This window comes from Bactrocera tryoni, chromosome 4, assembly GCF_016617805.1.
Source record: "Bactrocera tryoni isolate S06 chromosome 4, CSIRO_BtryS06_freeze2, whole genome shotgun sequence".
NCBI classification, from domain to species: Eukaryota; Metazoa; Arthropoda; class Insecta; order Diptera; family Tephritidae; genus Bactrocera; species Bactrocera tryoni.
The window spans coordinates 14,962,955-14,987,909 of NC_052502.1; the positions used below are offsets into that span (position 1 = coordinate 14,962,955).

The following is a 24,955-nucleotide window of genomic DNA, read 5'->3' on the forward strand; positions in this document are numbered from 1 at the left end:
TCTTTCGCCTCCGTGCGAAGGTTGCAGGCGAAACAAAAGTCGAAATGAGTAGTGAAATTGAAAAAATGGCACTAGAAATGGCCAAAGGACAAGCTGTGCGGTGACAAACGCGCCTCCGCACTTCCTTGTCCTCACCTTGTTCTCATCTTCGCAAGGCTGCACGGCTCACAGGTAAACAACCCAGACAGCGGCAACTGTTCAGGCGCTTAAAAATAGCAAAAAATTTGCTGGGCGGCGTGTGGTCGACAGCGCAGTGGCACTTACTCTTGATATAGACAAACAAATTCTTGCGCAAATACATACAGAGCTATTTTTTATACCATGAAGAGAGCATATTAAGTTTGCCACGAAGTTTGAAATACTCAAAAGGAAGCATTGGAGAACGTATAAAATATATATCTAACCGATCAGCGTGACGAGCTAACTGATTCAGCCATGCTCGCCTGTCTGTATATATACGAACTAGTGCCATAGTTTTTGAGCTATCAATCTGATACTTTGCACAGGTTCTTTTCACACCAAGGAGCTGTTTATTTATCGAAATCGTCTTTATAGGATCACAACAGCATATAGCTGTCATACAAACTGATGGGTCAAAATCGAGTACTTGTATAGAAAACTCATTTATTTGCCGGGATATCTTCACAAGATTAGGCATGGATTATTGTCCAAAGCATTGCTACTACCTCCAAAGAAATTGCTCAGATCAGATCACTATAGCATATAGCTGTCATACAAACTTATCAGTCAAAATTAAGTCCTCATATGGAAAACTTTTTTATTTGACAAGATATTTTTACGAAATTTGGCATAGCTTCTTTTCCAAAGCATTGGTACTTTCTCTAAAGAAATTGCTCAGATCAGATCACTATAGCATATAGCTGCCATACAAACTGACTGATCAGAATGAAGTCCTTGTAAGAAAACCCTTTTTATTTCACAAAATATTTTCACGAAATTTTCCCTGGCTTATCGTCGAAAGCATTCGTACTATCTCTAAGAAAATTGGTCTGATCAGATCACTATAGCATATAGGTGCCATACAAACTGATCGGTCATAATCGAGTCTTTGCACCGAAAACTTTTTTTTGTGCAGGATATCCTCACCAAATTCGATACATATTATTGTTTAGGAAAATGCTATAATCTTTGAAAATTTTGTTCAGATCGAGCCAATGTAGCATTAAGCTGTCATACAAACTAACCGATCAAAATCACGAAAATCGTCTTTTTATATCATTTTAAGGCGAAATAAGCGCACCTGTGCTACGATGCAGCTGAATTTACATATTTCCCGTTTTAAACATAAAAGTATGTATATACATACCTACATATGTATGTTCGTTTGTTCACTTATTTTAAATAGACGCGACGTGTGGTTTTGTTGTCCGCAACAACATTGAGAGTCAACCGAAAACTGCTATGTTGTAGTGCAACAACAACAACGTAAGGTAAAAAATAACACAAACTAAAAAAACAACAAAAAATAAAACAACAAGAATTTTATATAAAACAACAAAAATAAAAAAAAACTACTGAAGCGTCAGTAAGAAGGCCAATATTAATGTGTCGCCGCAAAAGAGAGCGAAAGTTCGTAATAAGTTTGGGTTGGCGAATGCATACAAACGCACACAACCACAGACATGAACAGCCACACATAAGCGAATTTATACAAATGTATAGTAACAAAAACACACGCACAGATGCATAGATGCGAAATAGAGCAGAGCACAGAGTAGCAGTAAATGCTGGCCAAGTGTTGCTTGCCGCCTTCGCCATCGTTGTTGTTTTAGTGCCGTTATATTTTTAGCATATTTTTCGTCATTCTTCCATCGTTTACCCAAACTGCCGACATTTGGCCGCAAACTTTGACCTTCTACATTTTCTCGTGCTTGTCGGTGTTCGCATACTTGTATGTATGTGAGTGTAGTTATATTGAAATTTTCGCCTGCAATGATTTTACACATTTACACACACACACACGCAGGAACAAATGCAAGTTTAGAGCATGACGTTGATAAATGTGAAGTAAATGTTGAAGTCTGAGGTTTTGTTTTGGAAATCGAATAGAAAAAAAATTTGCTAATGGAATGTTGGGCATTGCTTAGTGGGGAGTTCGAGCGAGCAATGTCACTTATAAAGGTTCTGTGGTTGCTGGAGTTGAATATATGTACGTGTCTAATAAGTTCGTCAGAAAAATTGGGTGCTTTCAAACCGCACTTAAGTGCAAACTGGGAACCTTTTTAGTGCAACTCGAAGAGATTCCTTTTTGCAAAGTGTATGCAGAAGACACTCAGCATGTTCGCTAAATGAGTTTGTCTTTGGCTCGCCCGTGGTTTTTAGTGGTTTTGAATACACTTTCCACATACATACTTTACTGCTTTCTTCTTCACAAAATATTTTTGGAAAAAGGTTAAGAATTGAACTTTCCACTTTTGTTTATTCCTAGAGAAAATGAATTATATAAAATCTCTATATATGAAAATTATATAAAAATAGGTGTCACATTTTGTTCAGAGTAAACCTCTTAACTTCTAATTAAATAAATAAAAATATTTGTAGAAATTTTCTAGATCGGGCCACTCTCGAAACTGTGTTTTTGAAGTCGGTTGGTAAGATTTCTCGAGAACTAAGTACTCAGCCGATCTTCATGAAATTGTACACAGTTCTTTGCGATACAATTCTTAAAGACTTGGACAAAAGATTTTTTTTCGATTACAACTATTTGAAAAAAATGCCGCGAAATTTTCATTCTTTTGTAAAAAACATTCTGCCAAAAATGCAATTTTAATTTTTTCCTTCGTCCAAGTTCTAAGTTAAGGTTTTAACTAAAACACGTTTTTCTTCATTTTAAATGATCCTGTGAGGAGTTATCCTGCCAACGCGGGGCATTTTTCTTACGGAGGGGTCACCGGAAATGGTGTCGCAATGCCCGAGTCATTTTTTTGTCACAAATTCAGAATTCCTTTATTAATAGTGTAACTTTGTAACAATAAACAATTCTAATAAAAATATAAATTTTTATTTTTATTTTTATATCTAATATATATATAAAATTTTTATTTGAGAAAAAAATTGTTAAAAAAACTTTTTTTCTTCCGAAAAGAAGCCCATGTAACCCCTTAATGTTTTTTCTTGGTTTCTATGTATCATATTTTTTATGCTTAATAAAAATTTTAAAATTATTTAAAAATTTGCAAATTTTTCACAATCATTTGGCCTTTTACAAAAACAATGACATGTTAATAAATTTAGACAAAAAATAGTAATTTCTTTCAAATATTTGCATTTCAATTACCAAGGAATATAATTCTCATTTTAATTATCGTTAAACAGTTTGAATGAATTAAATAAGATTTAATTGCTTAAAACAAACACAATAAAATGTTGCGTATACGCCATGTCAAATGAAATATAATATGTAAATAAATGTCCGCAACCAACAAGATGTTACGTATACGCACTTGCAAACACACCGAATTGCTGATACACTTCGATATGTGGCCACAAAAATAAAACCAATCGTTGACAAGCAGTCTACCAGACCACTCACATATTCATACATCATACACATACATACATACATACATACACACCCGCATACTTACACACATAAAGCATGAATATATGTGCACTGTCACTCACTCTTATGCCTGTATGTTGCCATCGGCATTGCTGACTGCTGAAAAAAGCCTTCACTGTCGACACCGCTGCCAATGCGCAAATGTGCGCTAGCATTTTTATGGAATGCGTGAATTCGCCGCATTGCACGCAAACGGTTTATTGCGTGTTTCAGTTCGCTAAAAGCAAGCAAACACGCATACATACTTACAAGTGTACGTTTTTTACGCTTTCTTTTTATCGGCATTGCTTTTAAATGATCCATCGCCTTGCTTCTGCGTTTGTTTTGCTCGCTCGTGCGCGGCGCAGGAGACATGCAGGCACACACTCACGCGCGTCGAACTTTTTCACACATGAAATACATTTTTTATGACTTGGCAATCACATTTTGATTTGACGGGAGTATATATTTTTCTTTGCTATTACTGTTGAATAGAATTAGCGTGTTTTTGTTTGTACAAATGTAATAAATTTCCACATAAATACGCTTGTATAAATATAATGATGGCGTGTTTTATAATCAGTAAATACGTGCGCCTGGAGGTAGGCAACAATGTCAAACATATGCGCTTTAACTGTGAAGGTGAAATTATGATTGCATGACGGTACATTTTTGTGGTCTTATGACTTATATCGGAATGTTTTTTTGTTTTATTTTTTTTTCTTTTTTTTTTGAAGATATAAAACAGTGATAGAATTTTAGCTTAATTATATGTTGCTTGAAAAAGTCCAAAATTACTTTAAAGAAACTGTTGGTAAGTTCTGCCGACATGTATAAAAACTTTTCTGAGCTGATAATAGAGACGTTGCTTTATTTTCAATATCGATGCAGCAAAGTAGTAAGCTTAAGCATAGCTCTAGCTCATAACATTGTTTCAAGATGTGTGCTAATCTTTGGAAACAAAAATGTCGAACCATTAAAGGCCTTTATAGCTTAAAAAATCAAGTTTTACATTACGTAATACTAAAGAAATGAATTCGGGAAGACCAATGTCCCAAGTCAAAAGTATAAGCCATCTCGCTTACATTGGGTAGCCGCAAGGCAACTGTTTATTGCGGACTCAATCAAGTGGGCTATGGCTTCGTTCTAGAAATTCAACTGTGCGGAGGTAGACGGTATCTTTCCAGCATTCTTACAACGGGGAGAGCAGGTTCTACTGCCGCACCATGTTCTGCTGATAAGGAAAAGCCTCGCACTGGCGTACATTCCTGAAATATGGAGGACTGTGAAGGTGATCTTTATAGCTTTCAGGCCAATTAGTCTAACTTCCTTTTTATTATTATAAAAAGTATGGAAAAGATCGTAAATCATGAAACAATGTCGAAGGCGCTGAAAATTGCACCCCTGAATGTGAACCAGCATGCTTGCTTAGCAGGCAGATCAACCAATACTACTCTATACCAACTAACATCGGAGATAGAGAGTTCGCTGGAAGGAGTGGTAGTGATGCTATGTGCCTTCTTATACATCGAAGGTGCTTTTGATAACACGTCTCACAAGAACGTAGCCAGAGCAATGGAAAAAAGGAATGACAGCACCGGTGCTGAGTCGGAAAGCGCCGTAATGAGCAAAAGAATAGCTGAAACCACAGTAGGAGATACAAGCATTCGTCTCGGCACTACAGGAGGCTGCCCGCAGGGTGGAGTGCTTTCCACCTGTTGGAGCCTTAACAAGGACGACCTACTAGTTTTACTAGCTCACAGTGGGATCCGCTGTCAAGGGTATGCGGATGACAATGCTATTATAGCCAGAGGCAAATTTGAACCATACCCTTGGGAACAGAGAGATAGAGATGACCAACGTAGTCAAATATCTTGGTCTAACGCTGGATGCCACTCTGTGGTGGAAGCCGCATGTCAAATCGACTAAAGAACTAATGTTATGCAATAGACTAGCTGGTAAATTCTGGGGCTGCAAGCCAAGGAACGTTAGGTAGTTGCACACTATGAACGTGCAACCGATAATCATGTCTGGGGCGGTGGCTTAAACCTCAAAACCTTCGCAGACTTCGATAGGGCCAAAACTATCGAAACTGCAACGACTCGCATTTTGCTGCATGTCGGGTGCAATGCGCACTTGGCCGAAGGCAGCACTTGAGGCATGATTGAGCTCACACCACTTGACCCAGTAATCCGTCAGGCAGCCAAACACACTCTGCTACAAATGACAGCAGAAGGGTGTGGCAGAGGTAAGTTAATCTTGTCCCAGCTGATGAAAGAGTTAAGTGGTGTAGTTCAAGGTTACACTTAGCAGCAAGGCCGAATGGAATGATTCCATACTCGAGCTACTGCGTAGGGATAGTATAATCAAGTGGTACTGACGGCTCGAAAACGTCGGACTCAAACTCTTTGTACCTATAATAAGTTTTCTGAGCATATTTCAGGCAGAAGTATTTGCCACAAGTCGGTGCATAGAAATAAATCTCCAACGCAACTATCGCAATGAACGTATAACCATGCTTAGCGATAGTCAAGCGGCACTTAAATCAATCTCCTCCTTTGAGATCAAACCGCTACTGACGCAGGAGTGTAGAAAACGGCTGAATAGCATAGCAGAAGGTGTACCTCATATAGATTCCTGATTCCAAAGGTATAGCCGGGAATTAAGTGCGCACTCCGCAGCATCCACTAACATTGCAGGTCCTGAATCCTTCATTAAGGTAGCTCCCAATACCATAAAGAATCATATCACTTGGCGGTGCATTCCTCGTCTATCAATCAATCAATCAATCACCATAAAACTGTTCGATCAAAATCCAGTTCTTGTGATAAATATTTTGTATTTTTGTAGGGTATTATAGCTTGAGTGCAACCGAAGTAAACTTTTTTAATTAGAATTGCCAAAGGACGGTGAGATACTTTTGATATAGAAATATAATCCGAATTAAGTAAGAATTTGGCCGAAGAGCGTGCTGACATAGAACTCTGTAAATAAATATAAAATTTCATTAGTTGACTAGATATTTTTCTTTGTATTTACCAAATAATTGTACACTCTAATTTGACTTACTAGCAATTTACAATGAAACTTACATTTTATAGGAAAAAATGACGCGCTTTATGGCGTTTGGTATACCCAAAAGATAGCATATACTCTTCAGAACTTAAGAAGTGGATAAGCCAAGACAAGGAAATCAATCGATTTAGCGGCTCCTTACATAGTGCAGCAATTAAAATATGAGACTGATTAAGATAACGAACGAGTTAAGAATGTAGAAGGAATCACTTCAAGATGTCCTGTAAGCCCTCAATCAAAACACATGGTTTTAATAGATCAACATTTTTTATATATTTTATATATATTAAAATTGTCACGAAGTTTGTAACACACAGAAGGAAGCGTCGGAGACCCTATAAAGTATATATAAAAATGATCAGTATGTTGAGCTGAGTCGATTTAGCGATGTTCGTCTGCCTGTCCGTCTCTCTGTATATATACGAACTAGTCCCTCAGTTTTTAAGATATCGCTTTGAAATTTTGCCAACGTCATTTTCTCTTCAAGAAGCTGCTCATTTGTTGGAACCACCGATATCGGATCACTATAGCATATAGCTGCCATACAAACTGAACGATCGGAAAAAAGTTCTTGTATGGAAAACTTTTGCATTTGACAAGATACATTCACGAAATTTGGTACAGATTATTTTCTAAAGTAGCAATGCATTCTCCGAAGAAATTATTCAGATCGGCTTACTGTAGCATATAGCTGCCATACAATCTTAACGATCGGAAAAAAGTTCTTGTATGGAAAACTTTTGCATTTGACAAGATTTATTCACGAAATTTCGTACAAATTATTTTTTAAAGCAACAATGTAATCTCCGAAGAAATTGTTTAAATCGGTTAACTATAGCATATAGCTTCCATACAAACTGAACGATCGGAAAAAAGTTCTTGTATGGAAAACTTTTGCATTTGACTTGGTATCTTCACGAAATTTGGTGTATGTTATTTTCTAAAGCAACAATGTAATCTCCGAAGAAATTGATCAGATCGGTTAACTATAGCATATAGCTTCCATACAAAGTGAACATATAGTTACTAAAAGAAATGCATCTGTGTAGGGTATATTAGTTTCGGTGCAGCCGAAGTTAATGTTTTTTCTTGTTTTAATGAAAGTTTGTAAACACTGTTGAACTTCCATAACTCGAACTTCTATAGTGTAGCTCCAAGTTCGCCATAACTTGAGCCCTTGAATTGGTAATAGAGGTCAAATTTTACAAAAATTTTCTTCCATAACTCCAAATTTCTTGAAGTATAATAGTTTTGAAAATTATGGTGATTCGAGTTAGGGAAATTGAACTCGATTGAAAGTGGCAGACCTGCTACATTTTGGGGTCATATTTTGTTGAATTCAAGACATAGAGAGCAGAAAATATGCTGTAATCAAATGAGGAATATTCAACCAATTGAATAAAACTAGAAGAAGGAAGAAGATTGACTGAGATGCAATAACAAATGATAATTCAGCAAATGAATTCAACAGACTATTCGGCTACTATATAATTTGAAGGCTATATTTCTTGCTCTGAGAACCAAATATTCGTGATAAATCACTCACGTTCCATAACTGTGTTACTGTGTTGTTGTGTGAGTGTGTTACTTATTGTTCTTTTAGCGAATCATTTACAAACATTTACTGCAATCTCACATGTATCTGCCCATAGAAATAAAACAACGAAAACCGACCTTCAAATATCAATCAATCTCACTCAATTTTGTCGGTCGAGTTTTGGAACAGGTGCCTGAGTATGTGTGCCTCTAACAAGAGATGTCTTGGCTTCGGCGACGCGCCACAATACACGCCATCAAAACAATTTCCAACACCAGCGACTTAACACCGACCCCGCTCAACTTTACCTGCCTGCGCCACTGTTGCACGCACCCTCACACACACACACATACTCACACAGGCACACCAGACATAATCGACATGTTAATGACGTCTTTTATACGCCTTTACGCACACACCTCGGTGTTAATTTCGTCTGCCTTCGCCTTGCCACTTCCGTCGGCATTTCTTTCGCACAATCCGGTAGTTGGTGTGAGTAATGCATCATCATTGGCTTGCTCGAATCACATTACTTTAGTCAGCACTCTGTACATATATTTAACCGTTGTATGCAGTCATTAATGGCTGTCTGTCTGTTAGCATGTCCTTCCGTCTGTGTGTCTGTCTGTTTCGGAGACACGTTTTACTTTAATTTTATTTGTCTTCATTTCGTTATACGGTTCGTTAAGTCGCAACATATATCTTTGTTGTAGGAGTGCCATGGCAGTTGTTATTGTTGGCTTTACTTCATATGTTGCGCAAGTTTATCGATGACGACAAGGAGTGACACCATGACACCGGCGGCAGTTCGAGCAGGCAGCTCGTAATGGATCGCTCTGTCGACGCACGACGTTCTTTGTACTCTACCTTTTGTTGTTTTTATCTTAATTTTCGGCTTTTTTTCTGTTGATTTCCATTTTAATTTAAGCCGCATCAGCGTTTCGTGGCGAGTAAACTTTTACTCCGGCGAAAAGCAATTAAATTGTTTGGTTATGTTCATTTATTGAGGGACATCGGCCACGCGGACGCGTACATGTTTTGGTTCTCCCGAAAGTTGTGACAACTCAATTTCACTTTATTTGACTTGCGAATTGTTGAGCGCGCACAGATTGCTGGCACTTCGTGAGATTATTTGTTGTGCAACTTCATTTCATGGCTCAAAAGCATTTTTGCTCACCGACTTTTGGCGCTGAAGTTTGCGGCTTCACGGTCTCTACGAACTTTATTAATTAAATGTTATGTTCTGTGTATTCTTAGCGAAGAGGTGTTCTCTTTCATTTGTTGAGCGGCGCAAAATTATTACTTTTTGTTGTATTTTAATTTAGAAATATCATTAGTACTTCCGGTATGCTGAGTTTTCGAGAGCTATCTTACGAGGGCAGTTGAAAATTGGCATTTAATATGGAGAGCTAATATCTTTTCGTCAAAACTGAGTTTGTGACTTCCAAAAGATTATTTTCAATACTTTATTGTTTGCAAAAAGTTTCTCAATATTCTCACAGTAGAATTTTCGTCACCAATGCTAAAAAAATATTTTGAGTTTTCACTTTACTTAACGTTTTGAGGTTTGAAGAGCATAAAGCATTTTGGAATACTAAAATTTTGAGAATATTATGTACTAGGATCCAATATATCTCTTATTCATTCCCTTTGAATATTTCTTAGCAAGACTTTGATAGACCAAACCCTCAATTCCTCAAAGAGAGGTATCCTAAATATTATACCTCAAAGAGATGCTAACCAGGGAGGACTCCGAAGTACGGGTTGGTGCAGGAGTGCACTGTCGGAAACGTTCCATCAGCTGGTTTTGGGGCTTCTGACCACTACAGCGTCTTCCAAGCGAAGGTGGCTGCCATAAAGCTAATAGTCGATCTACTGCTTCGGAGCACAATCTTCTTCGGAGCGGTGACTATCTATACCAATAGTAGGGTAGACTAGTGAAAAAATGTCTATACTCCTTATCTCTAGCTTCGCGTTTTTTGTGATTCTTCGTCCCCAAGTGAAAACTTAGGACAATATGCTAGAAGTGTTGTAGAACTTAATAAGACAATACAAAAAATTCGATTTTTAAAATCCGTAAGCCCATGTAACCCCTTAAAATTCAGAACCACAAAAAGGCGTTGCCAATTACCTTAGCAAAAAGCATTATTATTGATATGATGAGTATTACGAAATTTTTATATATAAAACCATATCAATATAAGTACGTTTTTTTCTACAGAGTTGCCACTTAGTTCAATAAGATTTCTTGACGTATTTTTTTCTGTTTCTTGAGAGCAAAATTATTAATTGCAGAGCGAATCAATTTGAAAAAAAAATGAAGATAAATTAGATAGGCTCTGAAATGAGTTGCCATCTATTGACGAAAAAACAATGTACATAGCATATTCCAGCTATATTCCAGCAGTCAGGTATTAAAAGAAGCCATATAAGCCGTATCTACGTCAATAATGAAGAAGTTATGGAAATCTTACAGCTCAGTACCGAATACAGCTTCTTTAACAACGTCTTCTGGAAAGCTTTCGAAAAGTCTTCAATTAAAATATATCTTGAAGCAGAGTTCCCACCTATATAACTCAGTAATAAAGTAAAAACGTAACGTAAAAAATGTGTTCAAGCAACCATGCATTTAAGTTTATGCGAATAGGGTTGCCGTGAATGTAAAAAACTAAACGACAAAAATAATTTAAATTGCTTACTCTGCAGCTCATCACTTCTAAGAGATTCTCGTAATAAAATCTAATTTTTTAGAGACTGTTGGCATTGCACCGGCCATTTCTCTGCACAAGTTCATGAACACAGTTGCAAGAAGCGCCGAAATATAATTTTCTCTCCTCCGCAAAATTTCCACTTTAAATTTGAAAAGCATGCTTTAAATACATCAGCAGACAATGTGTGCACTTCGACGACAACAGAAATAAATTCGCATTAAATAAAAATATTTTACCGTTATATACACCTACATTTATAAACCCGAGCGCGCTTAATGCTGCTATGTCGGAGTATAAGTCATCATTGTTAAGACAGTCTCAGCTCTTTAAAGTATTTGGTTGAATAAAAGCTGAACACCTGAGGCATCATTTGAGCGGCGCCAGCAAACCGTTACACTCGCATGCACATCACATCACTCACTTGTTCGCTCGCTGACTGCCTTTGTTTAAGATTCTTGAGCTTATAAGCATTGTCAGGATTTATGTATATATGTGTAAGCACCGCATGTATACCCGCCCGTTAGCTATGCGAGGCAACCTTGAATGCGGACAAGTGCCATTCGACATGAAAACTTCTTTGTTCGCAGTCGCTCAGCACTCATACATATGTACAGTTACATGTGAGCGTATGTGTGTATTTTCGTAATCCTATTCACATTCACCTGTTTTTGAGATGCGTGTTCGAGGCAACTAAGTGCATGTGTGCTCGTGTCGTAATCCAGCTTTCAGGGAAATATGCTTAGTGTTCGAAAACGAGACAGTTCCACCAAGGCAAGGCAACAAGTGCCGTGTAGTTAGCCGAAAGCGAGCACAGTCATGCAGTGTGTACAACCCTTTATCCAGCAAGTTCGTGATTAATAAATTTTGCTAGCTCATCGCTGAACATGGAAGCTTGCTACCTTTGAATGAAGGACGAAAATTTTGCAGCGTCAGCTGTTATTTCCTTTGTCACAGCGATGCATTAAATGTCTAGAGGCCGTAAAGTTGCAACGAGCATATCGTTGGACCTTGAAACCTTGCCTTATTTAGGAAGGTAAGAGAGTTTAAGTCTATCTTATGTAGATGGGTAAGTGAGGTTAGGTCTCTTCTATACTCCCTTAAAGCATTTCCAATATTTTGACGTTTGAATGACCAAATTATTTAAATTGTATTGCGATCTACTACTGACAAATGGCTGTTAACTTTATCTACTCAAGAGTTCGCAAAGGAATCATTTTTCTAGAGAGCTTCTTCAGGTGGATACTGATTGATGAAAATTCAGTGGTTTCTCCCTTAGAGTTTCTCAGATTAGATAGTTATGCAAACAACGTGTTTATCAAAGTATATTCTTCATTTAAAGTTTGAAATTTTCCTTTATATTTTTGACAAACTTGAACTCTCTGTAGAGCTGGTTCTTTACTAATTAATGCTACCTTTCACGTCGTGGGTTTCATGGCGCTCGCGAAAGTTGTTCATACATTTTTTGCACTTTTTTCATTGAAAAGCTTCATTAAAAGCACATAATGGTTCAGAGACGACGTAATAGAGGAAGGAACTTTTAGTACCGCTGATTGCACAGTAGACCTCCTAAAGAACTAGATGAGTTGTCTTACCCAATTCTCGCGATAAAAATCAAATATTTTCCAAATTCATTTTTAGAGTTTTGAAGTCATAGCATCTATACGTCTGAGCTCTTTCGTCATATGTGACCTGGTCTACGAAAAGGGAGCTAACGTGCGAAAACTAGTTTTTTTTTCACGTGAAAAAGCAGCTAATCTTCCATCCGAATCAACTAAAAAGTGAAAATTGATTTTTTGACACCTAAGCCCCCTTTCCGTAGACCAGGTCACATATGTATATGGATCTTTTTTCTCGACATAGTTAGCAACTTTTTGAGTACCTGGTGTATGTATAGTACTGTCTTATTGGGTCAATGATCGGCAATCTTCATTTTACATATAGGACTTATTAGGGTGTTTTTTAAGTATTTATTTTTTTCAATCTCCTCATGAAATTTCCTAGGAACTTCCTTAAAAAAAATTCCCTGAAAATTTGAGCCTTTCATATTAACATTAAGGACTGAACTAAGGCATGTAAAAATTTTCCATTGAAAATACAAGAAAATCGCGATTTTTTATCTTTATATTTCTATAGCTCAGAGGCATTTCATGGCGTCGCTTTGACTTCAGACATATATTCCTCAGAATTGAACACTCTACCAATGTGTCCATTGCGACAAAGGCGAAACTCACACTGGCGAGGTAGTACGGGGCTCTAAACCTGATTTTCCCACGAAAATCGCATTTTTTTGTATTTATCTCAGGACAGGAGCTATAGAAAAAACCTAATTGGCAAACTTGTAGAAAAGTATTTGCTACAAAAGGGTCCGAGAGCAAAATCGCTATTATTACTACTTCTCGACATATTTGGCTTTTTAAGTAAGGCTTTATGGCAGCTTTATGTGTCGCTTCCCACACATTTTTGGCTAACCAGTTCCGTTAAGAGGCCCTATACGCTTATACTCAAAAAAATGTGTTATTACCCTGGCGAAGGCATTATTGATCCATGTTTTGTTAAATTTATAGATGAAACCATCCAACGGTGTGTGGATTGATGCCAACATACTACTTTTTGTAGGATTACTTCATATACATATACGTCCGAAAAGTTCAAAAACTGGTTACTATTGACAAAGAATAATTCAGAATAAATGTGTCTCTGCGTGAAATAGTTGGAAGTACTTTCAAACTAAATGACTACAATTTTGTCTTAAAGATCGAAATTTGTTGTCATAACAGAAAGTGTCAAGTGAGCTTCTGCTTTAACCAGCAAGTTCATAAGTCATCTAGTGAACAGTCAACTGGCAATTATGGTTATTCGTAATGCCTACACCAAGTATCACTGCGTTAGGTTATGCAAGCAGAGAATTTTTAGATTTGGTTCCTATGATATGGGTACGCAGTCATATAGGACTAAAAGGAAATGACAAGGCAGCCGTGTTGGCCAGCTCGGGAGCAGCCAGGACCGCAATTTCCCTAAACTGCACTAGACTATTCAGCTCATTCAAAGGTGATTTGAAGAACGGAACATAGGAAAACACCTCAGATGTTGGAACACCAGCAACACATGCCATTCCACAAACTAACTTTGGGGTAGAGTTGATGGTGGACAGAGCAACAATTTTCTACTACACCTACCTAGCAACATTGCAGGTGTCATTGCAGAGCATCTAACCTTAAGATAACACCTTCAGAAAATTGGAAAGTGAATTAAGCGGAATGCGAAGAATGGTGCACAAAGAATGGTGAAATGCCTGAAAATTATCTTTATGATTGACCAGCTTTCAGCCGAATGAGACAAGATATATTTTACGGCTCTCAATGCTACAACTTAAGAGATATTAAGTAGATATAGTGGAAAAAGATCAGGTTTTTTACCAAATCCGCTCAGTTGCTGGATAAAGGTAATTTGGTTACCACCCGGAAAGACAATGTATAAGTTATATTGATGGCATAATGGCCGTCGCCTGTGGTCTAAAGCTCCTGCGACTCTTTTTTTCAACCAATCCACCAGCCAAATTTAACTTCCATATGAACCACAATCTTCAAAGATGCTTTGGAACTGATAGAAAAAAATAAACTCCCGCATATTTTGAAAACCCTCTGAAATTATTCTGAGATGAAATAATTTCAAGTATAGATATAGGCTTGGAACTGGTTGATCGTATTCGTCAGACTACAAAGAGAACATAAAGTAAGAGAATAATCTCAATCAAGTGTCAGATACCTTAGTTTGGACATTAAAAAAATATATTTTGGTTTGAAAGCAATTTCATTTTCCAACATTTTCCAGTACATCCGCATTCACAGACGAAAATTGAACTCTCTCCACCTCTCTCTGTTAATACCAATTACAATTAAAACTTTTCATAAATTTTCACTTCATTGTTTGTGCTGTAATCCTTTCACATTGGTTCTAATTCACCCACATGAATTAGAATTCCTGTTATTAACACGAAAACAAATCTGATTGACAAATAGTGCCACCTTTTCCAAGAAACCACCATAAAATTCTTGAAACTACGCAACGCAGCAAACACACAAATATTTACTTGCTTCTATACTTGCACATATATTTACATTGATATTGCTATATTTGTGGAAATGTGGCAAAGTCATTTGACCGCCGTCATTGTTAAAATAATAAAAACTTTTGTAAATTTATTACTGACTGAAGTCATTATATATCGTTGGATAAGGCAGCACGTATATATGTATATCTATATATACAATACATACCATACATCTACATATTATTATAGTCGATATGCATGGAAACATTTACATAAGTATTTCCACCGAGTACCACGAGCGTACCTAGCCGTAAGGAGTATACATATATATGTATGTATGTATGTATGTATATGGTCTCCTAAAATCCAAAACAGCATATCATCAAAAAAATCAAAATAGAGTTTTTTATTGATTACGTTTCACTACATATTTTTATTTATATGTTGCAAAAACTTTTCAGCTTCTGCTGTCAGTTATAACCAATTATAACCAATATATAACGAATATATAACCAATTTATAACCAAAACTCAAATCTTGTTTCAATGTGAGTGGTATATGTAGCAAAAAATTTTTTGCTTCCGCTCTCAGACATAACCAATATATAACCAAGATATAACCAATAAATAACCATTTTATGACCTATATATAACCATTTTATAACCTATATATAACCATTTTATAACCAAAACTCACATTTTGTAGCAATGTGAGTGGTGTCCATTATAGCGTTTTTCCTTCGACTGTAAACTTTTGAAAGCTGGTATTACGTTATTTTGCAGTTTAAATGACGATATACATATGTATGTATGTAGTATGTGTATATGTACATATATACTCTTATAATAGGCTATCCGTTATTTCACCAAGTTGATTTTTTTTGCAGTTGCCTCTAGGAGTTTTAGTTTTTCCTCTAAAAAAATTATCCAACTTATGAAAGACCTTCATTTTCAATTTAAATATGCTTAAGACATACTACTTTTTCTCTGAAACTATATAACATTGAATTTTCTAATATTTTTGATTGAAGCAGAAAATCTGAAACTTTTAAATATTGATATTCCAATACAAAATTGTCGGCTCTACAAAAAAGCGCTGAAAGATTTTTCTCATAAAACCACTCTTTTAAAAGTTATGCGCAGTTCAATTCATCAAGCAGAGCCTTCATACAAATGATTCTTTTCTACATTTTGTGTTGCTCATACGACATGGTGTACTGTATGAATACAACGCATTTGATGCTTCACTTCAACTACATATAACTTCTAAAGGAATATTTTTATAGAAAAAATAAATAAGACCTTTTTCGCAAAGCACTAATTTTTGTTTTTGTTATAGAATATCTTTTTATTTGCTTTGTAGATAAAATATGTAATGCAAAAGATCAAAAAACCTAATTTTAAATGCAAGAGAAAAGTAGAAGGACTTAAGCACGGTTCAAATTGAGAATAAAACTTGTTTATATTGGAAAATTTTTTTAGATTTTTTTTTTTTTTTTTAGCGGAAACACCAACTTCAGCGCGCGTTTCCAAAAAATAAAATCAACTTGAGCAATAACGGACACCCTAACATATACAAATATGTATATGTGTGTGCTCGCTTATTTATTCTGTAATTAGACTGCGCGTATCGCGTCGCACCTCACTTGACGTCTGTCACTTTCCCTGCTGAACAACTACGTCGCTCACTCGGTCGATGGGTCGGTCGGTCATTAAGAGCAGCCGTTGCGTGGGCTAAATTAATATGTCTCAAAGCCGGCAAGCGCTCGCCCGCAATTCTACTTGTATTAGAACATGTACTTGTATGTGTAGTTGTACTTGTACTACTACTTGTATTTGTACTTGTACTACTACTTGTAATCCTAAATGTATATTCTATTGCTTATAATCGCAATCGTAGACGTTACACACACGTCTCTGCTGGTTTCTATGTGATTTTCTAGCCATGTGTGTATTGTAGAATGGACTTGAGCAAAGTTGAATGCACGTAAATTTTCTTATAATTACGGAAAACTTACTCAACTGTCAGATTTTAATTACGCATGCAATTTATGCGCTGGCTTCGTCTTAATCCTCTTATAATTTAGGGTTGAGATTAGGCACATATGTCGCAGTTTCAGCAATTAAGCGCTGTTTCAAGAGAGATAGTCAAGATTTATACACTTTTCGTTGGCTTCTTTTTATTATGCAAATTAAACACTATTTTAAATAAAATATGTTAAAATCCTTTAAGAAATGTTAAGTAAAATTGACGTAATGTCTTATGTAATTTATTTCTCGACGAAGCTAATCAATATACGGTTGTTTGTCTGTTCGTTTGTCTTTCACAGGTGGAAAAAGTAAAGTATAAAGTGCAGCAACTCAGTCGCCAATACAGCTAAAATTACAGGTGTCTACAGTAAGCTCAAATCTAGGCTAGCGCACTTAGCTTTTAGAGAAAGCAGTTGTAAGTTTTTGTTCTTGTAGCGGTAGAAAACATCTCTGCAGTTATTTGGAGGAATGTTGCCGATTTGACAGTCCTTCGCTAGATAAAAATGCGGATGCGTTGCGGCTCCGTAGACCCGACGACTGTGGGAACAGAAGTTGGCGATGGTGTTTAATATAGGTAGAGCCGGCATGTGCCGTAGAAGTAAAAGCAACAGCAAAGAAAAAATTGTGGCGATACAAAAATGTTGACTTAAAAAAATTTCAATGCAATTCTATTTTATATTTTTACATTTGATATTTATATTATAGCACAATTGGTGTTAGATTCATTGGTTGACTGATGTTGATCAACCAAAATCTTTTTGTGAAGTTATTGTGTTCCGTTCATCACTGAAGATACTGTAGAATAGCATGACGAGCTTGACCATGTCTCCGTCCGTCTCTTGTTATATATATTTGCGAACTGGTCCCTCAATTTTTGAGATATCGGTACGAAATTTCGTAAGCATTCTTTTCTCCCAATGAAGCTGCTAATTTTTGGTACCGCCAAGAAGAGACTTCTATAGAATATATCTGCCATACAAACTGAAAAATCAGCACCAAATCTATATATGGAAAAGTGTTTTATTTGACCAGATATCTTCGCGAAATTCGTCATGCAATATTATCACAAACAAGGATCTATTCTCTGAAGAATAATGGAATATAGCTGTCATAAATCAAGGTCGTTATTAAGATAATCCCAATTAAGGTCCGGGATCTGCTTGTGTTCACAAGAAAGTATAAAATTCCTCTATGGAGGTTCCTTTCGATAAAGTACCCTGAAGTAGTCTTGGGCAGCAAACTGTTCCACAGTAGCAGAACGTGGAAGAAAGATTGATAAAAGCTAGCAATGCGTCATATGCGTGTAGGCAGATGTTTAGCACAACCTGGGGGTTCTCTCCCTCTCTCATGCGCTGGTGCTACACAGCCAGTAAGACCAATTTTGCTCTACGGTGCAGTAGTATGGTGGGCAGGCGTACGGAAATCCACGTACCGGAAGCCAAAGAAAAAAGTTCAGAAGCTCGATGCGCTGTGCATAACGGGAGCTTTAAGAACAGCTCCAACTGCGGCTCTGGTACTGGTACTAAACCCTATAGACCTCTTCACCGCAAACTGCGTAGCAAAATCGGCAGAATGGCTACTGGTTGCAGGAGAACTTACATATAGAACCTTCGGGCATAGCTCGGTGGGTACTGGTGTTTGAGCCAGCACCGACTAGATGATCCAACTGGAACATAAGGTTCAAAGAAAACATTGAAAAAGATGGGTGACGTAAAGGTATGTTAGCAACACTCACAACAATTACATAGATGTCGCGAAAATGGACAATGGTGTTGGTGTAGGAATATACTGTCCAGACTTAGGCATAAGACAACCCTTTAAATTGCCGGACCACTGCAGTATATTTCAAGCTGAGATCTTTGCTATTGCGAAAGCCGCAGAACTGTCCTCTAATGCACCCGCATGCAATTTCAGAGTGAACATCTGCGCAGACAGCCAAGCAGCAATCAAGGCAGTAATCTGGTATGGCATGTCGGCCAGAAGTGTCTTGGGAAGCAGCGCAGTAGTAAAGAGCATTGCCAGAAACAAACAACATCACTTTTACTGGGTGGCAGGTCACAAAGGCGTCGAGCGTAATCAAATAGTGGCCGACATTGCCAAAACTGGTGTACTGCTAACTCCCGGAAAAAGTGATCAACATTGGGAAACCCCTGTATTGCCACTCTATAGAAGAGACTGTAGGAACATGATCAGAATACTAACTAGTCTCTGTCTGACATATTGAGAAGACTTCAGGAAAGGCAAGACTACATTGTAAGCTTCTGGGGTCTCATACTCCTCGTGGACCTAGCAACTGAACTCTATCTGGTTTTGCAAAGAACCAAAATTAGTCTATGCGTGGTTTATTGGCCTACCAGATTAACTTAACCTAACATAAAGCCAAGGAAGTACTTTAAGCCTTGGTCTGCAACGATATTTCGAAATCGGTTTGATTATATATGTATATAATTTACGAATTATATATTTTGAGCAACATGTTCCTTTTTACCGAACAGCTGAGGAGAAAAATTCGTTAAAGGCATTATTGAATGGATTCAACCCAGTTGAAGTTCTTGGCATGCAGAATGATCCTATTTTTTTTAAGCTGTCTTGAGCATATGGGGTGATGGAGAACGCCTTTACTGACTGCTAAGCCCTTCTCGTTAGTACAATAAGGAATATTGTAGAAGTGCAGTAGGTTAGGTTAGGTTAAGAGGTCGATTCTAACAGAGATCTCATTTGGACAACTTGAGTGAAGGATCTATTGTGGTACCTAGAACTTCTATACAATAGATCTAAGACCCTTACAAAGCAAAAACGCAATTACAGCCTAAATAATGGACTTAAACGTAAGGCTTTGATGATTACAACGATAATTATGAGAATATATTGAACGTTGATTATTTCCTAGAAAAGGTAGTTATGTAGAAATAAGTACCAACGAGAAAAAGTATGCATTGGAAGTAATTTGGTATTGTGATTTCAGCAGAAGAACAAGTGAGTCTAGCAGCGCCCAACCAGCTTAATATGGGATGTATTTATAAAGGATCAGGAGAAAGGTTTCCGATTTCATGAAATAAAGTCAATAGTCTGACACTGCTCCATCAAACTACTATTAAAAATCTCAATATTATTGTACAAATATATTATAGGTTTTCGACCACATTCGATCCGGTTACGATCAAGGTGTCTCAAAATATAAAAACAGCCGGAAACGTTGGACACTTCTACAAAAAACAAACAAACATCACAATCGAACCGCGATTACATAATTGTATTTGCATCATAAAACACATTTCCATACACCATTCATCGTTACTCACTTGGAAGACATTACCTAAGAGCTCACTTGACGCTTTATTTATTCAAGTTGCCTACACAAATATTTATATATTTATGCACGTTATGCAGCGCGTGGAAAAACATGGAAAATCCACTTCCTCAGCAGCTATCTTTTGTGCATAATGACAACAAGCAAAACGATAATATTATTTTGGCAATAAGCGCCGTTGGCAAGCAGCGTTTCCCGCAATGCCAAAGGCGTGCCGCGCCAGCATGGTGGTGCCTTAAGAACGCTCGAGGTATTGTGAACTGGCCTACAAGACAATTGACTGCGCCGTTGGCGGCGCCAGCGATAGAGGTAGCAGTCTGCCAGCCAATATACGACTCCACCACACTAGTGTGCCCGCCGGTATGGGTGTGTGACGCATTGCGCAGTTCAACGGACGGGCGGCGGGCGGCTGGACGGACAAACGGTTCGGCAGCTTATCGGCGACCTTCGCAGTGCATTTGAGTTGACATTCTGTTTGCTTATGCACTTCTGCCAAAATTTATTGCCAACTTCCCAACCGAAAAGTAGGGCTATCTTACACACAGAAATACATACATACATATGTAGAGTGCATATTGCCTCACAGCTGTGGAATTCCAATATTAAAGTTACGCCAACTAAGAGGAAATATTATGTAATGCTAAAGTGAGTACATACATATGTACATATACATAGCTATCAGTATAGATTATAAGGTGCCCAGATGGTTGCAATAGACTTTTCCACAAGTTGTTATTAAAGTCCAGCTGAGAACATATGCGATAAGGTTTGTAATTTTTTCTCGAAAAAATTCTACAAAGCTTCCACTCGTCATGACGGGTTGATTTCATTTTCTTTACTTGTCAACTCATCAGCTTCACTGTTTCCTGCGATTCCGCTGTGGCCTCGCCCCAATACCAGTCTTACCAGAAAAGCACTGCTATTGATAGCAAGGTTAGGCCCTCTTCGACCAGCCCTGAACGCGCTGTAAATTATCTCACTTCTCTGAAGGAGGCTGCACCCCGGAGCAGTAAATCTGCTGCTACCTTAATGATTGCAAGCTCGGTCTGGTCGACCCCTCCACCAACCTTCCCTCGAAATTTGACCCATCCGTGAAAAAGCACATTGCCCCTCTCTTCCCATGGCTTCTTCCCACCCACAACTTCCTCGTCGGTATGCGGGTAGAGAAGGAGCCGTCAGAGCTCGGTTTGGCGATCCAAGTGATATCCGGTAAAATGTCAAAGTGAGTGAGGATTTCTGAGTATTCAGACCCATGTTCTTTTAGAAACCCAAACTCTCTGAGTGCGATAGCAGCCATACACTTCACAATAAGTCAACTGCTAAGATGAAGTCGAAATTAACATTGCCGTTGGTATTCCTGATTATCTGGTCACCCTATAACGCTATCTTCGCGAACTTGGCACTATCTAAGCCTTGGTTCGACTTTTGGACATTTCGTTGCACTCGTCCGATATTGCCAAACTGGACGTTTGCGTGTTTTATCGGCACATTTGGCATCTAAATCTAAGTGCAACTACGAGCACATTGCAATAAATATAATAAGAAATCACTTAATGCTTTGGTGTGTGTGAGTGAAAATGTGAACACGTGCAAGTTTTTGCCGCAAGTGTCCGCTTCCTTTGCTAGAATGTTCACTGTATGCCTTTGTTCGGCGCTTTCTTAAGTATTCCATTACAATGCGGATGTGGGAGTACAACAATCAAACCTCGACCGAAATGCATTTTAAGTAGTTTGGTTACAGTTCTACAACACAGTGCTATTGTGTGTAGACCAGCTTGGCGCTTAATGTTGCGGAACGATGTCGCGTGGTGGATTGTTGACGGATCGGGGGCGCCGTCTAAGTGGGTACCATAAAGACACCAATGGCGTATGAAGCGTCATTTTGATGGACTTGCTGAAGAAATGTTGTTTTTCTCCCATTTTTCAGTGACTCATTCTTAATGGCAAATACATTTAGTGGATCATTGGAGACTTTATGTATTTTTTGTGTGTGTTTTTTTGTCTTCCAACGTCCTGCAATGTCCTCATCTAACATATCTGTACCCACAAACTGAATTCTACAAATGAAGATAGAAAATGATTTCGGAGATAATGTCTCTTCTGGACTTAACCTGCGCTATCGGGATTTGCTATATAATTTTCAATTGAATGTCAGTTGGTCGGCACAAGAGACAAATCAAATTCTATTCTGTTCCTAGTTCTATAATATTATTTATAGTGAACATTACCTGAAATTCTTTGCTCTGTTCTAAGACATCATCCTAATTTTTGAAGACACAGTGTTCTTTCCTTTTGATACAAATCTTCATAAGTTTTCGTTGTGGTGGAGCTCATCATTTATTTGGGGTTCAACCTGATTATTTCTTCTAAGTATGCTATAGCAAAATCGTACTTTAAAAATCTTTTGAAATTTGATAACAAAAAAGCTTCACTGAATTTCCTTTTCCAGATCTTAGATAGAGAATCCCGTTGGTGGTGAGCTAGGCTGATATACTACTATGGACAAAAATTAGTAAGATGTGGTTCATAATTTTAATTCTTAATTCTTAATTTGTTCTTTAGAATCTATATCCCACTTCGCCACACTACACTTGCTTTTTTTCGAACCCTCGATACGGTTGTTAAAGTTAATTTCCGGAATAGCCTTCAATGCGCGTAGCGATTCACGTTTAATGTCTTCAATTGACTCTAAACGATTTCCTCGGAACGGTGGTTTGAGTTTGTTGAATAGCCAGAAGTCACACGGAACTAATTCAAGCAAACACAGTAGTTCCGGCACGATATTGGTTGAAAATTTGGCGAAAAACTCAAGAAGAATCAGTGCAGTAAGCGACGGTGAATTATTCTTGTGCAAAAATTAAGAGTTGTCGGCTCTTAACTCCGACCTCTTTTTACGAATACTTCAGGCAAATGACGCATAAGAATCAAATACTATTCTTTGTTGACAATTTGGTCGGACGGAAGAAATTCGGAGCGCACCACACCTCGATAATCGAAGAAAACTGGCAACATAGCATTGATTTTGAACCTGATTTGCGTGGTTTTTCGGCTTCGGCTCACTTTTGCCACAACATTCGGTCGATTGAATATCTGTTTCCGAATCATAAGCATAGATAAAAGACTCATCGTCAGTATTTATAGGTTTCATGACCTCCTGGTAGTCGGAACCGGCTCACAGACGTTAACGCGACGCTGTTTTTTGAAAGACTTGAGTGATTTTGAAACCAAGCGTACTTTCACTCTCTAAAGCCCAAATGATGTTTCGAAATTATTTTTATTGATCCTTCCGATATTCCAACGATGCCAGTAGATATTTGATTGTCGATTGTATGTTCTCAATCGCCAATTCCTTTATTTTATTGACGTGTTGATTATAAGTTGATGTTGATGCCGTTCTGAACGTTGTTCGTTGTCAACGCGTTCAAGACAAACAGTTTTCACTGAAGGCCTTTTTCAACATTCTGAACGTTTCGGCACCAGAAATTTTATCTCGCACACAAAATTTAATGGAACTTTTTATTGAATAATTTTCCTCATCGTAAAAATCGCCGATTGCACTTTATTTACTTCAGAAAGACAAGCGTGTACCAAACACTAATGATCATTTCGATGTGACATTTGGCACAGATGATGTCACTGACAGTCAAAAAATATTTCGACGAATGTGTTTTTCGCGATAAATTTAAATTAGAAAGTCTTACTATTTTTTGCCCACAGTAGTATAAGTACTATTTGCACAGAGTTACCCCATACTCAGTACAACCAAAAATATTCCAAAAGATACCAGTTAACAATTATATTGTTATTTAGTTTTTGTTTTTGTTCTTTTGCCGTCAATCTGGCGCTATGCAGCATTATAAAGATGTGGGTAATCATATTCATCTCGTATATGTATATACTCATATGAGTACTTATCATCTTCTTTTGATGCTTGCCAGAAGAAGCCAACAAAAGTCTTGCGTTATAAATGGCGGACAGCTGAAAGGCAATAAGTAGCGGAAAATTTCATAAAGAATACCCACAAATTCCAAAGGAACTCTTGTAGGACTACAAAGGTGCATACATACATATACCTTTATTGTTCACTAAAAATACCTGCGTCTTAATAAATTTATATAAGTACCCACATATATATTAATAATTCATATAACTGTATATTTCTATATGCATGCATGCATGTGAATTCAAAGAAAAATTCCATTGAAACCAGTCATCTTGGTATGGAAATTTCAACTTAATTTAATTCATTTTATTCGTTAGTAAAAAGGTCCATCATAATGTGGAATGTGGAAAGCACTGAGTAAATGAATGGCTGAAGAAGTAAAATTTACTTGACATGAAATATACTTGAAATAAATCAAAGAATTTTTGACTGACAGAATTCTTGATGTGAAGTTTGCCCTTTTTTATCCATTGTAAAAAAAAGTACATTATTCTGAAAAAATACAAGTGTGTCTTATTATAAAAGGCTGACAGAGCAAGAATTGGATTTTTATACAAATTGATTGTTTTTCGTTTTAACTTCTCAAGATTTGATGTAAATTGGAGTGAAAGGTTTCTACAAGGAAGTTTGCTGCAGTTACAAGGTTAAACTCTTTCCGGCCGCTGTAGACTAGAGTTGTTCCAGCCAACGTTCTCATGACACGCGCAAAATATTTAATTATTCATCAATATTTCTT

At 37.3% G+C, this 24,955-nt stretch overlaps 1 protein-coding gene across 1 annotated transcript in view; it reads left to right on the forward strand.

Moving 5' to 3' along the window:
* Nucleotides 1–24,955, forward strand: part of LOC120774125 — a 231,230-nt gene that overhangs the window by 134,073 nt on the left and 72,202 nt on the right. The window lies entirely within an intron of this gene.